The following is a 22,051-nucleotide window of genomic DNA, read 5'->3' as shown; positions in this document are numbered from 1 at the left end:
AAAATTTAGAACATAGAATACTGCATTTTAGAACTAAAAAGGCAATAAATACCATTATACTCTTGAGCTAATTTAGAAGCCAGCATAGTGCTTCCGCAGTATCACAAGGTCGCAATCATGAGCTCAGTTTTTATTATATGATCTGGAAAATAAACTCTGTCACTTGAACTCTCATTTTCCAGAGATGAGAAAGACGGGGTCCTCTTTATAATTTTTCATCAGAATACAAAATGAATAAAATAGAGTACATGCTCCCATCAGTTGAATCACCATAATCTTAATACATACTTTTAAAGAGAAAACACTTTTTAAGCACTTAGTGATTTAATATAAAATCAGGATGAAGCAGTAAAAAGCCCCTGTGTGATTTCATGGGACAGCTTCCCTGGTGGCTCAGTGGTAAAGAATCTACCTGAACTGTAGGAGACCCAGGTTTGATCTCTTGGTCGAAAAGATCCTCTGGAGAACAGAATGGCAACCCACTCCATTAGTCCTGCCTGGGAAATCCCACGGACAGAGGAGCCTAGCGGGCTATAGTCTATAGGGTCACAAAGAGTGGACACAACTGATCACTCCCTCATGGGATTATTTTTGTATCTGGTTTATTCTCCCTCGCTTTTCCCTCACCCTCATGCTTTCTTTTCTCTCCCTTTTTCAGAAAGTCTTTCTCTGAAGTTTTAGACTTTGAGTCATAAAGCAGATGAGTTTTAAGAGAAGCAATGATACACTGGTAGATTACCTATTGTAATGCACTTGACATGTTTGTGTGGGGTTATTTAGGGTGAAGTGATGTTTGGGTCACTTCATATGCAGTCTGTGCTGTTTTTGAATGTGAAGTTGGCATTTTCAGCAAGAAAAACAGACTGGCAACACAAAGGAAGTCCCGTCTTCCCAAAAGTTGAGAGAAACGCAAGATTTCATTTTCAGTCATTTATTCTTTTTTCTCCTAACTAACTCCCATTTTTGCCCCATATTCTCTTCAACAATAACTCTTTCCTTCTTAAAGTCTGCTTACCTAAGTGGAAAGTGAAATGTTAGTCACTCAGTCCTGTCTGACTCTTTGCAACCCCATGAACCGTAGCCTGCCAGGCTCCTCTTTCCATGGGATTCTCCAGGCAAGAATATTGGAGTGGGTTGCCATGTCCTCCTCCAGGGGAATATTTCCAACCCAGGGATCGAGCTCAGGCCTCCTGCATTGCAAGCAGATTCCTTATTGTCTGAGCCACCAGGGAAGCTCTAATTGGGGTGTGACCCAATTTGGAGTGATGATCTCAATGGGAATTTTACATCTATTACTGTAAAGAAAAAAGCATAGGGAGAAGTATGATTTATACAACTGGCTTTTTAAAATGAAGATCAGGTCATTCTCTCAAAGATATGAGTGCTCAACTGACCTAGAACTTGTTGATTAAAAAAAAAATCATTGATCAAATGCCTTTCTTCATAGTGGAGCAGTGAAGGAAACTTTAATAAACACAATGGTTTTATTTTTCCATCTCTACACTCCTTTTTCCTGCATAACATCTACTCAGGTTGTCTTCTATCAAATAGTTTACCATTCAAAGCTGTTACATCTTGCAGAAGTGTCCTTAGAGCAAGTTTTTGAAGGACATGCTATGTATCTGTCCAACCCAAAGGGTTGTTTATTTATGGGCTTTAAGAAAGGGTTTGAAGGGTGTCACAGAGGGAGGAGTTGGCTCTGGGAGGTCTTCACCAAGACAAGTTGGTGGGCCTCACTCTTGCATGATATCCAGACCCAGGCCCCAACCTGCAGTAGAAGGCCCAGGGTCAGTCCTGGTTCAGGGCAGGATTGACGATGGGCCCCAGCCATCTCCACTGGGAAGCTGTTTTCTATTGGCCTGAATCACTGAGCTGACAGGGGACGAGCCTGTGACTGTGGGCAAAGGATTCTCAAGCAGAGGGAGGAAGAAGCCAGCATAACTGCCCTTCCGTGAACCTTCCATGCCTCTGAATGTGTTGGCATTCAGAACAGACAACAGACAGATAGACAGCAAGAGCAAGATGGTCCAGATGAAGCAGGCAAGCTTTATTTCCAGCAGGGTGTCTCCTGGCACATGGAACACGGGTATGTTGGAAACAAAACACCCAAGTACAGTCCCTTGTCTGCACTGAGGGCACCAGCTCTTCCATATGACCTTCAAAAAAGCACATACTTGCCTGCCACCTCAGTTTCAGCATCTGTGAAATGGGCACAGAGGCTCTATTTCCTGCACCAGGAGCCTGTTGAGAAGTACCTGGAACTTCTCTCAAACCACAAGGTATTATCAATAGTTTGAAATCCATCTTCTAGAGGCATATTACTGGGAAAAAAGACAACATTGACTGTCCAGAGTCTGGAGAAAGCCTGCATTCCTGCTATGCCTTCTCCCAAAGGACCAGGTAGGCTGCCCTTGGAAGTGCCAATTTAAAAAAAATTAGACCAGGGACTCCCCTGGTGTCCAGTGGTTAGGACTTTGAGCTTCCACTGCATGGGGCACGGGTTTGATCCCTTGTCAGGGAACTAAGATCTTACATGCCATGCGATGCAGCCAAAAAGAAAAAAATGAAATAAAGAAATGAAAAAAGAACTAGACCACCTGGAAACTGTGTGAGACCTTGTTAAGCCCTGTGGCCTCTGAAATCAGCTACTGTCTGCCAAGAATCCATCCAACCTAAGATTAAGATGTTGTGGTACGCATGAAGTGGGGGCCCATGGCAGGTGTCTTCTGTGTCCATGCAGTGAGCTGGACAGTGGAGACGGTCTTGCAGGGCAGCGTGTGATCTGCATGGTCTATAAGGTGAACAGGTGTGCCCACCATCCTGTGCTCACCTGCAAGGAGAGCCCACCTCTCCCACCACAGGAATAGCCAGCCCCCAGCCTCGGACAGGGGCAGGGCCTACAGGCTTCTCTCCCTAAGACTAGGTTCCAGCTGCCTTGCCCCAGATGGGACCCTTGGGAAGTGAGAGGTGAATGCTTTCATATCCATGTTGAGTGGATTTTTATTATCTCTTTCTCAGTTGACAGGAGGAAAAAAAAAAAGAAGAGAAAGACATTTGCTGGAAAAAATAAGATGCACTCGCTCCCTGGTGCCAAATGCTTTGTGACAGGGAGTTATTTAGGTGGAAAACTACCAGTGCAGTACCTAGAGGGGGGAGGGGAGAGGACAGAGCAGCCTCTGGTCTGAGCGGTGTGAGCTGAGTGTCTGGAGGGCAGTGCCAGGGAGTGAGCCACACCAGCAAGCCCCCCAGGCAGCAGGGCTGTGAAGGCTGGGGAGAAGTGCCATCCACACAGGCCTGGTTTCTTGCTGGGACGACTCCCCAGGGCAGCTGCTAACCGGCCCAGGACATTCTGTGTCCACATGATGGCCCAGGATGCTAGGAACTTCAACTGTCCCTGTTTCATTTTAAACATCCCACCACCTGCATTCTTGCTGTGAAACTGGGCTCAATCAAGGGCTGACATGGATGGTTGTTCTGACCAACCTGGCCTCAGCAAACCTGAGCAATCTGCCCTGCGCTTGTAAACGGGAGGCCTGGGAGGAGGGGATCTGGTCACAGTGTCTCCAAAACATCACCGCTCAAGCGCTTGCCCAGCCCAGCCTGTCATCTCAGCCAGAAGAGGAAGAAATGGAGTTACTTTGATTCAGTGTGTTCACAGAGAGATTATGACATGCACACATGTGAATGCACATGCAAGTGTGTGCACACACACATATAAACAGGTACACACACGAGCACACATGACATGCATACATGTGCACATTCAAGTTTGCGTGCACACACACACACACACACACACACACACTCGTGCTCACCCTTTAAACACAATTCCCTGAATCTCCAGTGTGCAAGGTGTGTAGCAGTTGGGTAGCAGGTCCTGTGATATTTAGATCAATTCATTTTTCCTATAACAGTGATTCTGAATTCTTGCATGCAGTTCATTTTCTCTATTTTTTACATTATAACTTCTCAGTTTTCTGCCCAAACTAAAGGCAGGCTGTCAGTCTAAGGTGACAAACCTGCCGCTCGCTCCAGGCTTTCTCTGTGACACTATACTTCCATCACATGTCCTTCACTGACCTTCCAAACTGGAACAGACATGCCGGGACTGTAGAGGGGGGAGGGCCATCACGGCTTCCACACCCCCCACCTTCCTTCTGTTCTTCCTTCCTAATCTGATACCTAAATTACAGCCACATCTCGTTCTAAGTGAGTTTTGCAGAAATCAAATCCTAATCATGTCAGAGCCATTGCATTCTTAACCTTTTATTGAAGGCCATTGTGTGGAGACAAAACTGCACAGATAATAAAGACATTTTCACGTATATAATGCTGCTCCATAGACCACTCTTGGATGGAGACACAGAAGGTGACCAGCAATTTCAGGAGTCCTCCTGCCCAGTCCAGTTACTGCCTCCCACCGAGCGGACCTCGATTCTGCATCCTAACAGCTTGGATTCACCGGTCTCACTGACCACAGTGTTTGTGACGTTCATCTGTTTGTGCTGTTTCAGCACACGCGGCAGTATAACATTCCAGCATGTGAGGACACTGACGTCACTTCATCCCAGCCACTGGTGGGTGTTTACTAAGTTCCAATTTCTGGTTATTATTAGTTACATTATGAGCATCCTTGTACCTGACCTTTGATGAGAACATGTACACAACTCTGGGGGTATTAACCTAAGCGTGGGATTTTTAAGTCATGTAATAGGGAAGTGAATGGCCTTAGTCGATACCGACAAACAGGTCTCACTGCAGTCAGCAATGTGTGTGTGTTGGGGGATGTGTGCTTAGTCACTGAGTTGTGTCTGACTCTCTGCAACCCCATGGACTGTAGCCCATCAGGCTTCTCTGTCCATGGGATTGCCCAGGCAAGAATACTGGAGTGGGTTGTCATTTCCTTCTCCACAGGATCTTGCTGACCCAGAGATCAAACCTACATCTCCCGTGTTGGCAGACAGATTCCTTACCATTGAGCCAACTGAAGTTTATAAAATGTGCAAGCACCAAATAAACAAATAAATAAAAAATGACTTTTCCCATTCTAAAAATAATAATACTCTCCATATAAACTCAGGGAATGATGATAAAATAACAAAATCACTGTAATTCCATTATCTAGAAGTTTTTGCTAGTTTACTATATTTCTTTTAGTGCATTTTTTCCTTCATGTACAAATGTGTTTTTCCACAATTGGGATCATTTGGGCCACAGAATTTTGATGACTTTTGCTTCACTTTCTATTTTACCAGGAGCATTTTGCATGCTTTTCGATATGTTTTAAAGAATATTTTCAATGGCTGTAAAATGTTTATTTGTGTGAATGATTGTAATGTATTATGCACTTCTTACTGCATATTCTAGCTGTTTTTTTCCCTACTATATAAATATCAGTCTCTTCCCTGGGGGCTCAGATGGTAAAGCGTCTGCCTGCAATGTGGGAGACCTGAGTTCAATCCCTGGGTTGGGAAGATATCCTGGAGAAGGAAATGGCAACCTACTCCAGTAATCTTGCCTGGAAAATCCTATGGACAGAGGAGCCTGGTAGGCTACTGTCCATGGGGTCACAAAGAGTTGGACACGACTGAGTGACTTCACTATATAAATATCGAGGATACGTAAGTTCTCTTGCATACCTTTAATCACATTTCTGATTCTTTCCTGATGATATGTTCTTAGGAGTATCCTGAGTCCAAGTGTCCAACTGTTTTTGGGCTCTTGCTGTGCTGTGTCAAGGACACAGTCGTCACAGGGATGAGGTGACAGCCTACGTCTCCTGTGAGCCTGCCTTAACTTATACTGTCCATCCAGCCCCCAACATACAACTTAACATCAGAACATGCATATGGGGAAGATATAACATCGGCTTTAAAAAATAAAATGATGGGTTTTGGAGAATCAAGGAGAGTCTTTAGTTAATGAAACAAAGGGGGAAAAATACTTTTTTTTAAGCTGCTGAAAGATAAAGCAAAGTTTGCATCCCTGATTAACAAGTTTTTGTGTTTTTTTTACATCATAGTCAAGAAAGTTTCTATCTTCCCAGAAAATAAAGCTTAGAACTAGGACTCCTGAAGAGTTATTTTCTGGCTTTGTAGCTGAGGAGGTAATATGTGCGATCTTTCAGGAAGGATAACGGCTGTGCCTCCCATGCATAACATTTTTAATTAACTTTTTATTTTGGAACAAGAAAGCACAGATTAGAGCTTGCATCCTGGTGGTATGAGACAGAGAATTCATCTCACAACTGATTATATGTAAAGAGGGATTATAAACACCAAGTCAGTAAATCTTTTCAGAATATCTAGTGGTTTTTTCTACTTCTCAAACAGAAAAGCCATGCATGAGGGTTTGTATTAATGCCAACAGCAGAATGTAAGTGAGGGTTCTTGAGGCTTGCTTGAGCATTAGAATGCTTTCATCACTTTGGCTGCTTTCAGCACAAGGGCTTGCAGAATTACACACTGCATTTTTATATACACACAGTCAGAGCCGACTGATATTCTGACACGACTTCAGTGTGGGGTATATCCTCCTTCCTCAGGCCAGCTGTCCTTTCACACCTGGATTCTATGATCGGTCTCCTTGCCTTTGCTTTGTTATCTCTGCCTTTAAAAAAAAATTATTGGAATCTAGTTGATTTACAATGTTGTGTCAGTTTCAAGTGTATAGTAAAGTCGATCAGTTATACACGTACATATATCCACTCTTTTTTAGATTCTTTTCCCATAAAGGTCATTTCAGAGTACTGAGTAGAATTCCCTGTGCTACACAGCAGGTCCTTGTTGGTTATCTATTTTATGTACAGTTGTGTATCTCAATCCCCAGCTCCTAATTTATCCCTGCCCCCTTCTCCTTTCTGGTAACTCAGCTTATAAAGAATCTGCCTGCAATGCAGGAGACCCTGATTTGATTCCTGGGTCAAGAAGGTTCCCTGGAGAAGGGATAGGCTACCCACTCCAGTAGACTTGGACTTCCTTTGTGGCTCATCTGGTAAAGAATCCACCTGCAATGTGGGAGACCTGGGTTAAATCCCTGGGTTGGGAAGATCCCCTGGAGAAGGGAGAAGCTACCCACCCCAGTATTCTGGCCAGGAAAATTCCATGGACTGCATAGTCCATGGGGTTGCAAAGAGTTGGACATGACTGAGTGACTTTCACTTCACTTCTCTGCTTCCCCTTTGGTAACCATAGTTTATTTTCTATGTCTGTTTCATAAGTTCATTTTTCAGATTCCACATAAAAGCAATATCATATGTTATTTGTCTTTCTCTGTCTGACCTACTTCACTTAGCATCATGATCTCTGCCTCCGCCCATGTTGCTGCAAATGACATCGTCTCATTCTTTTTAATGGTTGAGTAATATTCCATTGTATATATGTGCCACAACTTCTTTATTCATTCCTCTGTTGATGGGCACTGCAGGACTCCTCTGAGAGCTCTTTGCTCATCAGGCTGATGTTCTGTGGGGCAGAGATCTGGAGTCAGACAGGCACCTGTCCTCAAGGAGGTCCCCTTTGATTGGGCAGTTGGTGATGCCTGGATTTGGACCTGGACATGGAACCGTCAGTCTTTGGGTTTATTCTTGATTCCCACCAGAATTCTGGGGCATACTGGAAAAAGGAGCAGAAAGTGCTCACTTTTTACCATGGGCAGGTGGCTTGCTGGCTCAAGGGAGGGGACCTCCATCTGAAGGAATGCGTGTCTAAGCCCAGACCTCCATCTAACAATGGATGAGGCTCCCCGTACAGCTCAGTCTTCGGTTACTAGGCAGATTTGGAGTGTACAGGTTTGAGGCAGTGTGTGGCTGAGGTGTAGGCAGTGCCTGGCATGTTCTCTGCTATGTTTTCACCCTGAGAGAAGGACATGAGTGTGTGGGCTGTAATCACCCGTAAATTCAATCTCCACTGATAAAGTCGTCAGGTCAGAACATCAGGTCTAACACATAATGTGAAGCCAATATGTGTTAGAAGTTAACAGTTTCAAAACTGTTTGAAATTTGTTCCCACAGTTGCCTAACTCTAACAAATAATTTAAGAATTGTCTCACAAACCCTAAAATGCTATACAGTAAAACGCTTTCAGATGTAGGCCGGTAACTAGGGTTATTATGAAAGAGAATGAAAATGTTCATTTCTGTTTTCTTGTTATTACAGGTTTGGCACTATGATGGGTATTTTACATAGGGTTTAAAAAGTAGAAATGCAGTTAAAAAGTGGTTGCAATTGTTGGTATATTATTTTCTGAGTGATCTGAGTTTTCACAAGGGTCAAAATGACCAGCTTCAGAAGGACAAGTGTGTATGCACCATCACCATGGAGGGGCCAGAAAACGTTCCATCTCAGGTGGACTCAGTAGGGTTTCAGAGGAGGTTGGGTACCAGTCATGGTACTGTAGGCTGTTCCATCATAAATCTCTGCGTTTCAGAGATTTATTCAGTTTTGTTGCAGAAAATGCAAAACAAGTCAGGAGGGCATTTGATCTCAAGTCAGTAAACAACAAATACATTGACTTTGTCAATGTTTGACATTTAACTGGCTTCTCCCTTCTTTTGCCCTGTTTTGTGAGTTCACCTACTGACTGCAGTTTTAGCAAAGGAACCTGGGTGGGGAGGGTCTGGATGGGGGTGGGGGACCTGGGGGTAGTGTCTGGAAAGGAAGGGGGGCCTTGTCAGGGGAGGGTGTGGAAGAGGATGAGGAACCTCAGGAAGAAGTTTCAAAAGGGGAGGGGGGATCTGCAGGGGAAGGTCTGGATAGGGAGCAGAGCCAGTGGCCACACTGAGACTGGCCAGGCAGCAGCTGAGAGTGGCAAACCTGTGACTGTGACCACTCTGACTGTGCAGGTAGTTCAGCAGCTTCTCCGCTCTCCACATGCCCCCTACCCTCCTCCAACACACACTCAGACTCATAAATGGATAGCCAGTGGGAATTTGCTGTATGATGCAGGGGGCTCAAACTAGTACTCTGTGACAATCTAGAAGGTTGGGATGGGGTGGGAGGGGAGTTCGAGAGGAAGAGGACATGTGTGTACCTGTGGCTGATTCACGTTGATGTTTGGCAGAAACCAATACAATACTGAAAAACAATTATCATTCAATTAAAAATAAACAATTTTTAAAAACTGAATACATAAATTAAAAAAAAAAAGACAACTGGTGTGAGTTTCTAGTAATAGGTCCAACTCATCCTTGGAAGCTGAGTGTCACAAATGAGCACACAGGCCACAGGTCCAGCTGGATGGATGTCAACTTGACTAACATGAGAAGGAGTCATCCTCACTGAAGGCAGAGTTCTGTTGGGACATTCACAGGAACAGGCATATTTAGAGAGTCAGGCAGGTGTTCTGGGAGAAGGAGAGGTGTCAATACCAATGACCCCCAGGCCCTGGGCAGTTCCAGACGCGGGACCCTAGGACAGAGGTGTGAGGGTAAAGTGGACAGGATGGTGGGGGGATGGACAGCTAAGGCTCCAAACAGATGGATGTTCCTGATGCTGAGACGAGCTCTGCCCCCAGAATCAAGTCTGGTTATCAGACCTCAGCTGTAAAGTGCAGACAGAATCTGAGGAGTGAGGTGGAAATCTGGTTATTAGGCTTGAAATCTGAAGTCAGAGTGGGCTTGATCCCATTACCCTCTCCCCAGAATATTAGATGAGGGCTGGCCTCCTGTAGGGAAAGCCAGTGCTTGGATGTGGAAAGGGAAGAGAGTAAGGGGTGACTGATATATTTACCTACCTGTGCCACGGCAGGTGCAGCCCTGAGTTACTGATTTCTTTCCTTATTAAATCCTCATAAGCCTTCTGTGAAGTGCTATTGTCCCCTCATTTCATCCACTGAGACCCTAGTTCCAAGACTTACAGAAACCGTAGTATGAATGGCTGTCTTCAGATTTCTTGCTAAGCAAAGAAGGATCTAGCTTTCCCAAGAAAACGTTCTTCTGGCACTTTCTTGTACCCATCTCTGTTGAAAAGAAGCTATTTCTTTTATTATGACAGAGGACTAGGGAGCAAAGGGTCCTTTCCTGAACGTCCTAAACAAAAGTGCCTACATTCAAAGGTTTTCTGCCACTCACTACAGGGTGTTTTACCAGTACTGCATTAAGGAGATAATGAGGCTCAGAAGTAACCTGATGCAGTGACTATTTTCAGGGAGGAACTTGCAGTGTTCAGGATGGGTCAGGGGCCTGCCTGACACCCAGGATCCCAGTGTCCATAAATATTGAATAGAGTTGGTTTATTTTTGTAACTTAAAGCCCGGGAAACACCATGTGAGTGGTTTTAAATTCAGCTCATAAAATAACCTTCCAAATGAGTCCATTTGGTTCTTGAGGTCTCCAGACCATGTTTCAACTTTACAATCACCTCTGACACAGAATGATGGTTCCCTGCCCCCCAAATCTGGATACCTTTGCACCTTTACCAACCTTGCAAAACAGGAAGAAAAGTGGAAAGGGAATTGCTCATTAAAATATCTGCTTGAAGTTTCATTAGCTCAAAGTAACCCACCTAAGCTTTCCGGACCCCTGTGGTTGATAAATAATCGGAATAAACACAGTACTCACAGTGACAATGATGGCAACAAGGATGGTTCGCTCTTAGAGAGGAGTAGTCTTCTAAGCTCTTTCACATTAATCAAGATAGATTGTTTTTTAAAAGACCTCTAATTACTTTCCTGTTAATTATTTATATTCACCAAGAGTTTTACGCTTGCTTGTTAGTTAGTAGCCTCATGAGGTATGGTGCGTATTAAATATTGATTTATGCCTGGCAATTGTGAACAGAGCTGGCTTGCCCGGCCGCATCCTTGGCTAAAGTCACTCGTCCTCCTCAGTCTTCTTCCGCAGCTGCTTATCACCAACCACATGCCCAAAATCGAACAAGAACACCTCGTGTGTCCAGCTAACACTCTTGTTTTCATCATAGACACATGGAACTTATATACCTGAGAGATCTCTTCTTACAATCCCATCAGGAGCCACACAAATGATGCCCTTAGCATCACTGTGTTGATAAGTGGATTTCAGGGTATCCTTGTTTCTACCTCACACTCAAAGCAGACACCACTAATCCACATTGGGCTGGTCCAACTGGTCCTCAACCCAATTATAATGGTTCTTTACACAGCTCTCTGAGCAATTTCCTCCAATCAATTGGTTTTTATCTCCAGTGCCAGTTCATATTTGTCATCTGTTCTCTGCTCATGAAAAACCTTAGCAAGGGTGAGCTTATTACTGCCCAGGACAGCTTGCTCCTCTATTAAGTCTGGCTGCAGGAGCAGCTCTTTGTAAATAATCTCCAACAAGATGACCTAAGTGACATTCTAAAATTTCTGTTCTTACTTCTTTATCTTTCTCTTATCCACTCTATTTTTTTTTAACCTCTATTTATCCCTTTGCTTGAAAGTATAAATTTCAGTAATGATGGAAAGAAAATATACAATTGCTCATATTTTTTAGGTTTGGTTTTATTTAAAATCTATCCATGTTTGCAAATCCAACTCAATGGACGTGAATTTGAGCAAACTCCAGGAGACAGTGAAGGACAGGGAAGCCAGCCATGTTGCAATCCATGGGGTCACAGAGTGTTGGACATGGCTTAGCGACTGAACAACAACAATCCATGGTTTAAAATAAACAATCTTTGTAGGATTTTGTGGATACAGAGGACCATCCAGGCAGGAAAATAAAGACTCTCAGAACTGCTCTTAAAAACTGTGATAGATATGGAATTTAGAAAGATGGTAACAATAACCCTGTATATGAGACAGCAAAAGAGACACTGATGTATGGAACAGTCTTTTGGACTCTGTGGGAGAGGGAGAGGGCAGGATGATTTGGGAGAATGGCGTTGAAATACTTATAATATCATATATGAAACGAGTCGCCAGTCCAGGTTCGATGCACGATACTGGATGTTTGGGGCTGGTGCACTGGGACGACCCAGAGGGATGGTATGAGGAGGGAGGAGGGAGGAGGGTTCAGGATGGGGAACACATGTATACCTGTGGCGGACTCATTTCGGTATTTGGCAAAACCAATACAATATTGTAAAGTTTAAAAATAAAATAAAATTAAAACAAAACAAAACAAAACAAAAAACTGTGATAGAGGTTTCCCATGAGAGCACCGATGGTGAGGAATTAGGAGAAAACTCAGAGTTGAGAGCTGAACTGAATTTTGAAGGGTCAAGAAGAGTTTTGCCAGACAGTTAGTAGGGAAAGTATAGCCTAAGGAGAGAAGCTGGACAGGGATGTGTGTGCCCATAAAAGGTGTGCTAGGTTAGTGATTCTGGGACTTGGGCTGGAGAGCTTATGAGAAGACAGCCCAAAGTTCTCCTCTCTCTGTGTGTCCAAGGACCCGGGGTGGAGTCCAAAAACCTGCATTTCTAGGAATTTTAATGCCAATGTTGCTGGTCCAGGGCCCCCCCTTCCCACCCCCTTGCTTTCAGCCTGATCAGGCTGTGCATTCCTGCCCCCAGTCCCATGAGGGTGGGTTTTCTTTTCCATTTGTCTTGCTTTTTGAACAGTGAGCATGGAAAAGAATGATAAATGTTCAAGCAAAACCTGAAGTCTTGTCTGTCAAGGTGACCTTGACAAAGAGAGAAAGCCCACCAGTGATGGGGGCAGGACTCTAGGAGTTGGCACTGGGGGGTGTCCCCTCCAAAGTTCCACAGGAGGGTCCACTGTGTTCTCAGGAGTGCCTGAGAACAGTGCCTGGTCTTTAAGGTGTGGAGCATGTGATGTTTTCCTCCAAGTCATCTGCCACTCACCATGGGGGAGTCACCCCTCCCTCCTGCTGTCCTTCCCCTGAAGAACTGGACTTACCTGCACTTATGGAACTGTCCCCTCAGTTCAGTTCAGTTGAGTTCAGTTGCTCAAAGAGTTCACATCTGACTCTTTGTGACTCCATGAATGCAGCATGCCAGGCCTCCCTGTCCATCATCAACTCCTGGAGTTTACCCAAACTCATGTCCATGGAGTCAGTGATGTCATCCAACCATCTCATCCTCTGTCATCACCTTCTCCTCCTGCCCTCAATCTTTCCCAGCATCAGGGTCTTTTCAAATCAGTCAGCTCTTTGCATCACATGGCCAAAGTATTGGAGTTCAGCTTCAACATCAGTCCTTCCAATGAACACTCAGGACTGATCTCCTTTAGAATGGACTGGTTGGATTGCCTTGCAGTCCAAGGGACTCTCAAGAGTCTTCTCCAATACCACACTTCAAAAGCATCAATTCTTTGGTGCTCAGCCTTCTTTATAGTCCAACTTTCACACCCATACATGACTACAGGAAAAACAATAGCCTTGACTAGGCGGACCTTTGTTGGCAAAGTAATGTCTCTGCTTTTCAATATGCTGTCTAGGTTGGTCATAACTTTCCTTCCAAGGAGTAAGCATCTTTTAATGTCATGACTACAATCACCATCTGCAGTGATTTTGGAGCCCAAAAATAAAGTCTGACACTGTTTCCCCATCTGTTTGCCATGAAGTGATGGGACCAGATGCCATGATCTTAGTTTTCTGAATGTTGAGCTTTAAGCCAACTTTTTCACTCTCCTCTTTCACTTTCATCAAATCTCTTTAGTTCTTCTTCACTTTCTGCCATAAAGGTGATGTCATCTGCATATCTGAGGTTATTGATATTTCTCCCAACAATCTTGATTCCAGCTTGTGCTTTTTCCAGCCCAGCGTTTTTTATGATGTACTTTGCATATAAGTTAAATAAGCAGGGTGACAATATGCAGCCTTGACGTACTCCTTTTCCTATTTAGAACCATGTCCAGTTCTAACTGTTGCTTCCTGACCTGCATACAGGTATCTCAGGAGGCAGGTCAGGTGGTCTGGTATTCCCATCTCTTTCAGAATTTTCCACAGTTTATTGTGATCTACACAGTCAAAGGCTTTGTCATAGTCAATAAAACAGAAATAGATGTTTTTCTGGAACTCTCTTGCTTTTTTGATGATCCAGTGGATGCTGGCAATTTGACCTCTGGTTCCTCTGCCTTTTCTAAAACAGCTTGAACATCTGGAAGTCCACAGTTCATGTACTGCTGAAGCTTGGCTTGGAGAATTTTGAGCATTACTTTATTAGCGTGTGAGATGAGTGCAATTGTGTGGTAGTTTGAGCATTCTTTGTCATTGCCTTTCTTTGGGATTGGAATGAAAACTGACCTTTTCCAGTCCTGTGGCCACTGCTGAGTTGTACAAATTTGCTGGCATATTGAGTGCAGCACTTTCATAGCGTCATCTTTTAGGATTTGAAATAGCTCAACTGGAATTCCATCACATCCACTAGCTTTGTTCGTAGTGATGCTTTCTAAGGCCCACTTGACTTCACATTCCAGAATGTCTGGCTCTAGGTCAGTGATCACACCATCGTGATTACCTGGATCGTGAAGATCTTTTTTGTATAGTTCTTCTGTGTATTCTTGCCACCTCTTCTTAATATCTTCTGCCTCTTTTAGGTCCATACCACTTCTGTCCTTTATCGAGCCCATCTTTGCATGAAATGTTCCCTTGGTATCTCTAATTTTCTTGAAGACATCTCTAGTCTTTCCCATTCTATTGTTTTCCTCTATTTCTTTACATTGATCGCTGAGGAAGGCTTTCTTATCTCTCCTTGCTATTCTTTGGAACTCTGCATTCAAATGGGTGAATCTTTACTTTTCTCCTTTACTTTTCACTTCTCTTCTTTTCAAAGCTATTTGTAAGGCCTCCTCAGACAGACATTTTGATTTTTTGCATTTCTTTTTCTTGGGAATGATCTTGATCTCTGTCTCCTGTACAATGTCACAAACCTCTGTCCATAGTTTATCAGGCACTCTATCAGATCTAGTACCTTAAATCTATTTCTCACTTCCACTGTATAATCATAAAGGATTTGGTTTAGGTCATACCTGAATGGTCTAGTGGTTTTCCCTGCTTTCTTCAATTTAAGTATGAATTTGGCAGTAAGGAGTAAATGATCTGAGCCACAGTCAGCTCCCAGTCTTGTTTTTGTTGACTGTATAGAGCTTCTTGATCTTTGGCTGCAAAGAATATAATCAATCTGATTTTGATGTTGACCATCTGGTGATATCCATGTGTAGAGTCTTCTCTTGTGTTGATGGAGGAGGGTGTTTGCTATGACCAGTGCATTCTCTTGGCAAAATTCTATTAGCCTTTGCCCTGCTTCATTCTGTACTCCAAGGCCAAATTAGCCTGTTACTCCAGGTGTTTCTTGACTTCCTACTTTTGCATTCCAGTCTCCTATAATGAAAAGGACATCTTTTCTGGGTTTTAGTTCTAAAAGGTCTTGTAGGTCTTCATAGAACTGCTCAACTTCAGCTTCTTCAGCATTACTGGTCGGGGCATAGACTTGGATTACCATGATATTGAATGATTTTCCTTGGATATGAACTGAGATCATTCTGTCGTTTTTGAGATTGCATCCAAGTACTGCATTTCGAACTGTTGTTGACCATGATGGCCACTCCATTTCTTCTAAGGGATTCCTGCCCACAGTAATAGATATAATGATCATCTGAGTTAAATTCACCCATTCCAGTCCATCTTAGTTCGCTGAGTCCTAGAATGTCATCATTCACTCTTGCCATCTCCTGTTTGACTGCTTCCAATTTGCCTTGATTGATGGACTTAACATGCCAGGTCCCTATGCAATATTGCTCTTTATAGCATCAGACTTTGCTTCTATCACCAGTCACATCCACAACTGCATGTTATTTTTGCTTTGGCTCCATCCCTTCATTCTTTCTGGAGTTATTTCTCCACTGAAAATGATGGCTGCATGGTGCAGGAGCAGCTGAGAGGAGCTACCCCACCTCCAAGGTCAGGAGTGGTGGCTGAGAGGAGCTACCCCACATCCAAGGTCAGGAGCGGTGGCCGCAAGGAAATACCCAACGTCCAATGTAAGGAGCAGTGGCTGCACATTGCTTGAGCATCCCTGAAGAGATACCCCATGTCCAAGGTAAGAGAAATGCAAGTAACACGGTAGGCGCTGAGAGAGGGCATCAGAAGGTTGCCCATCAGACAGGTTGAAACCACAGTTGCAGACAACTAGCCAATCTGATCACACAGACCACAGCCTTGTCTAACTCAATGAAACTAAGCCATGCCATGTGGGGCCACCTAAGACAGACAGGTCAAGGTGGAGAGGTCTGACAGAATGTGGTCCACCGGAGAAGGGAATGGCAAACCACTTCAGTATTCTTGCCTCTAGAACCCCATGAATAGTATGAAAAGGCAAAAAGATAGGACACTGAAAGATGAACTCTCCAGGTCGGTAGGTGCCCAATATGCTACTGGAGATCAGTGGAGAAATAACTCTGGAAAGAATGTCCCCTCAACATCCTTTCAAAGAAAATTCCACTGTGTTTCATCCTCTAGTGGAACAGATCCTATATTTCTCTCCCTGCCCCCATGCCCTCACTAGAGTGACTTCTGAACTCTCAATACCACCCCAAACCCGAGTGAGTCTGGGAATATCCCAGCATCTACCGCTTCCTATGAGATCTTATTGTTACTTGCTGATTCCACCAGACTTCTTTTCTCCCTGCAAGTAGTAAAGTGATTGTGCATGCTCAGTCGCTTCAGTCATGTCTGACTCTGCGACTTTGTGGACCATATCCCATCAGGGTCCTTTGTCCACAGGAATCTCCAGGCAAGAATACTGGAGTGGGTTGTCATGCCCTCCTCCAGGGGACCTTCTCACCCAGGGATCAAACCCATATCTCCTGAGTCTTCTGCATTGTAAGCATATTCTTTACCTCTGAACCACTGGGGAAGCCCAGTAAAGTAATTACTGGGTAAATATTTTTCTTTAAAATCACAGTGGATTTTCATGATTTTTCTCTCAGCACTTACAGCATCCCTAAGTGACCTGGGATTCTCTAGGTTAACCCCACTTCCAGTCGGGATGCTCATCAGTGTGGTCCATTTTCTGAAGCTCTCCTTTCATCCCCATCGCCAGGCTAAGTACAAATTGGTCCTAAAAACAGGGAAGGCTGAACACATTAGGAGGGACCCAGGCGGGAAAACTCTCACAAGAGGCTTCTGTGTCATCTCCTCCCTGAGTCACTGGGCCTTTGTTGGGGGACAGCTGCGGCCCAGGAAACAGGATACCCCAGGCCTCGGGGGACATGCCAGCTGGATTCTCTCATTCTGTTGTTTAAAACCCAAGTGGCTTATCTTCTCTGTGGTCTCCAGGGGAATGAGAAGGTGCTGGTGGCCGAGGAGTGCCTCTGCTCGGTGTCATTTCACATCATCTTGTGAAGGTCCTGCCTGCCCCCACCCTCAGCAGCCCCCATGCCGAGCGGACCCAGCACAGATCTGGCTCCGGGTCAGCTCTTCTCTGAGTGTTTAAAGTCTTGGCATTTCTATCTCCGTTTTGGCTGAGGGAGAGAACATTTTTCAATAGCACTACTGAAATGCTGCTTTCTCTACTTCAGTGCTTTTTCTGGCAAAAGGCTTTGCTGGGACAAGACACAAAGAGAGAAATGGCCCCCAGAAACCAGATGCCAGCACCTCCGCTCACAGCTCCACCACTCCCGGCTCCTCTTCCCAAATCTCACTCCTCCAGGAGAGGGCTGCCTCCCACCTGAGGAGAGTTGTCTCATCCTATGCCCTTGACTGTGCCGTCCTCCTACATCAGACATTAGACATGTGACAGCCCTTGGGTCCAATGAACAGCCCACTCAGTGCCGGGTCCAATCTGGATCCCTTTAGACATCGGAAGCCAAGGGCTGTGGGTACCATGACCTGAAGCAACAAGTGTACCCTATCTGTTTCTGTAACAAAACCCATCTTCAAAACATGTACAAACCTGCTGCCAGCACAAAGAAACATAAAATTCAATAGTGTATATGCCCAAACCCTGACTCTCAGTTGGCTTCACTTTCTACTTGATAAATCTGATTTTCCAAAAAAAATTTTTAATGAAAGGCGTTGTTGTTATTCAGTTGCCAAGATGTGTCCAAGTCTTTGTGACCCCATAGACTACAGCATGCCTGGCTCCCCTGTCCTCCACTATCTCCTAGAGTTTGCTCAAATTCATGTCCATTGAATCAGTGATGCTATCCAACCATTTCATCCTCTGTTGCCTCCTTTTCCTCCTGTCCTCAATCTTTCTCAGCATCAGGGTCTTTTCCAATGAGTCAGCTCTTCGCATTGTGTGGCCAAAATACCAGAGCATCAGCTTCAGCATCAGTCCTTCCCATAAATATTCAGGGTTGATTTCCTTAAAGATTGACTGGTTTGGTTTCTTGCCAAAATATGAGAGTCCAAGGGATTCTCAAATGTCTTCTTTAATACCACAGTTCGAAAGCATCAGTGCTTAGGTGCTCAGCCTTCTTTATGATCCACTCTCACATCTGTACATGACTACTGGAAAAACCATAGCTTGGACTATATGGATTTTTGTTGGCAAAGTGATGTCACTATTTTTTAATACACTATCTAGGTTTGTCATAGATTTCTTTCCAAGGAGCAAGAAAAGAACTATGGACAGAGATCAAATATTACCTTGAAGAAAATTTTGGTGAATTGTTTTTCCAGTGCCGTCTATATTTTGGACATGCATTAGCTTAAGAATTTATCACATTATGCTGCAGTGTTTATATTCTTCATTAAACTGTGGCCAACCTTGAACATTGAGATCTTTTCTTATTAACCTCTGTGAGCCCACCGACTGCACATTGTAGGGGCTTAAATATCTCTCACTGAGGGTAGAGAGGAAGGAGAAATCTTATCATGAAAGGCTTTGGGCCAGTGAAGTGTGTTGCACACAACCACCAAAAATCTATGAAATAACTGAATTCACAGTTCACCATCCCTTAATGCTTAATGGATTCCTTAATGTAAAAGCTATTTTAAAAACTGAACAGGAGAGCTAAGACAGATAATTTTGAATACAAGACCATCTACTGTGGCATTTCACCAGGTAAAGCTGATTTTAAAAGTTGTTCTGAAAGGTGAGAAGTGACTGCTGATTCATGACTGCGTAAGTTAAGATGTGAGCATCTAAAACCATCACAGTGATGTAAGTATCTGAACCAATATGAAGTAGCTGGCAGCATAGACAGTGAACACTTAATAAACAAAAACCTCATGTTTTATTCATATTTTTGGCAAGAAAGTTAACAGTGGGGATGAAGATTGATTGAAAAATCTAAGCCCTTCAGCGTCTCACTCAAAATAATTAGAAAATCGGTGGATTTAAAGACATGAGAAAATCAAGTGTCATTTCATAATCTTCTCTGCATATTTATCAGGAGAGAAATGGATTAATTCTTAATTTAAGGCACAAGATGAAATTAATCGAATCCCATGTCTGCTGTCACTTTTTTACTCCGTTACTTTCAGTAATGATCTAAATCGTAAAATGAGCTCTGTTAAAAGCAGTGAACAAAATTTAAATATTACAGTTTTCCCATTATGGTTATTTTGACTACTTGAATTAACAAACAGCATGGGTTGATATTTGCATATCTGTACAACATTAACAGTTATGTAGACAGAGTAGAGCTGCTAAGGTTCAGGGGCAGATAAATCCTAAGAGACTAGAAGCTCAGATGGATTTTGTGGTGAGTTCTCAGCATTTTTTATGACCTTAGGAAGCCATTTCTCTCTGAAGGAAAGCCATTTCCAGCTCTTACATTACAAAAATTTCATTTCAGTTACAAAATAATAATAGGCAATATATTAATAGTACACCTTACTTTAAGGAAAACTCAAATTCAGAAATACAGGAAACATAAGTAAACAGATGATTTCCTGCATTCTAAAACAATTTGATCATATTCATCACTAAAGTACCTAGAAAGTGTGGCTTGACTTGATATAAAAAGCACATACAATTTCTCAGGAACACATTTGTTGCACAAAAACCATCTACATTTTTTATTTGATCCATCAAGATACAATTATTCAAATTCCACAACTGTTAAGTGTTGTGATTCATGATCTTTTCACAAAATAACTGCATTTTAAACTTCATTTTAAACTAGGACTTTGAGAACTTACTCAAAACACAGAAACACCTTCACAGACAAGTCTGTAAGTCTGAGAATCACTGAGCTTAGACTCCTAGCGGTCTGGATGGGGATGTGAAGTAGTAAGACCATTCTGATTCCAGGCCAGATCTGTGATTCTCCTCTCTGCTTGGTGAGGCTGGGGAAGACAAAGTATGTTTGCCTGTCCAGGGAGACTCATTTTTCTGTGGGAGGGGGAGAAGTAAATATTTTCTGCAAGACTTTTATTCATCCACCTTTCCATTTTTAACCTGAATAACTTTGTAGTTGTCGTTGATCAGTCGTTAAGTGATGTCTGACTCTTTGTGACCCCATGGACGGCAGCCCACCAGGCTCCTCTGTCCATAGGATTCTCCAGGCAAGACTACTAGAGTGGGTTGCCATTTCCTCCTCTAGGGGATCTTCTCGGCCCAGGGATCGAACCCATGTCTCCTGAGTTTCCTGCATTGGCAGGAGGATTCCTTAATTCTGAGCCACCAGGAAAGCCCCCAAATAGGTTTAGCACTACAAAAAAACCAAACTTGAGTTTTAAAAGGGTTTGGCAAGTCTATTTTTCAGAGAATAGAAGGGATGTTGAAAACATTCCAAAGTTCTTGACATATGGATATCCAGTCCTGTAGGCATGCCTACAATCCAAATTAAGAAGCAGGCAAACTGCTGTGGGGGACAGAGAGCATCTTATTTTTAGTCAATGGCCCACACTTTGGCCAGACAAAATAGCTTATAATTTGACAAAGCCTCGGATCTCAAAAGAAATTTTTTGTTTTCTTTGCACTGAGCACAGGTGGTCACCTAGCCTCCTACGTGCAGGGAGCCTTGGTGAGCATCTCACATGTGTGTATGCCAGCTGGAGCCCTGGGGGTGCAGAAGGATATCTTCACTTGTAGGTGAGACTTACAAAGTGGGGGACGGGCTTAACTCAGAAAATCCTACTTGTTTTGCCAGACTCTTGGAGGAATTTTCAAATAAATGTGCCTCTTTACTCTCCTGATATGTACTGAGGGACACATCACACCCTTGGCTTTTCTTTCTTGTTTTGAAGCCAGGATGTGGCTGAAATCCTGTTGTCTAAGTGATGTACAGGCTTCCCAGGTGGCTCAGTGGTAGAGAACCTGCCAGCTAATGCAGGAGACGCGGGTTTGATCCCTGAGTCCAGAAGATCCCCTGGAGAAGGAAACAGTAAATAACCCCAGTATTCTTGCCTGGAGAATCCTATGGACAGAGAAGCCTGGTGGCCTACAATCCATGTGGTCACAAGTCGGACGTGACTCAGCAACTAAACCACTACCAAGTGATGTCCTAGGAGAAGAAGCAAAGATTTTTTTAAAGAAAGTAGTTATATAAGCATTAGATATTAATGTCCTATTAAGCAGTGTGGAATCGTGAAGGCTTATGTGTCCAGTCTCCAAAGCCTCTCCCATCACTCAGGGACCTATCCATATGCCTTCATGTGACCTCTAGCCTCTGAGGCCCCACATGGAACTTTGCCTGAAATAAACTGACAGGAGGCACACATTAACATGTACATATGCATATACCACCCTTTGCTACTCTCAGCATAGAAATAAAAAATAACTAGACACTAACACAGTGAGTGTAGGCTCTGATTCAAGACGTTGAATTGCATGGATCCATGATGACTACAGGGTTGGCAGTCTCTACTGGGGAACTAGTCAGGGTACCTTTTATTATAAGGGAGACCAAGTTGAGTGATTTTAGAGCAAGGGGAGGATAATACAAACAAAAGCTGCTCACATTTGCTGTGCTTCCACATTCATCCATTCACTCCCCATGGCAACCTCACCGAGCTGGTACTTGGATGACATTCGTCTTAGAGGTGAAACCACTGAAGTGTGATCAGATTAAGCACCTGACTGAGGCCACAAAGCCAGCAACTGAAACCAGTTGGTCTGAGGGGCTCAGAGTCTCATAGGAATTAAAAGGTGCAAAATAAATTGCAACCAAGCTTCACAGTATTTGAAAGGGATTGGACCAGGGCTGGGAGCTTCCCTGGTGGCTCAGATGGTAAA

The sequence above is a fragment of the Bos indicus x Bos taurus genome, chromosome 11 (assembly GCF_003369695.1).
Source record: "Bos indicus x Bos taurus breed Angus x Brahman F1 hybrid chromosome 11, Bos_hybrid_MaternalHap_v2.0, whole genome shotgun sequence".
In the NCBI taxonomy this organism is placed as follows: Eukaryota; Metazoa; Chordata; class Mammalia; order Artiodactyla; family Bovidae; genus Bos; species Bos indicus x Bos taurus.
This window is presented reverse-complemented; position numbering follows the sequence as displayed.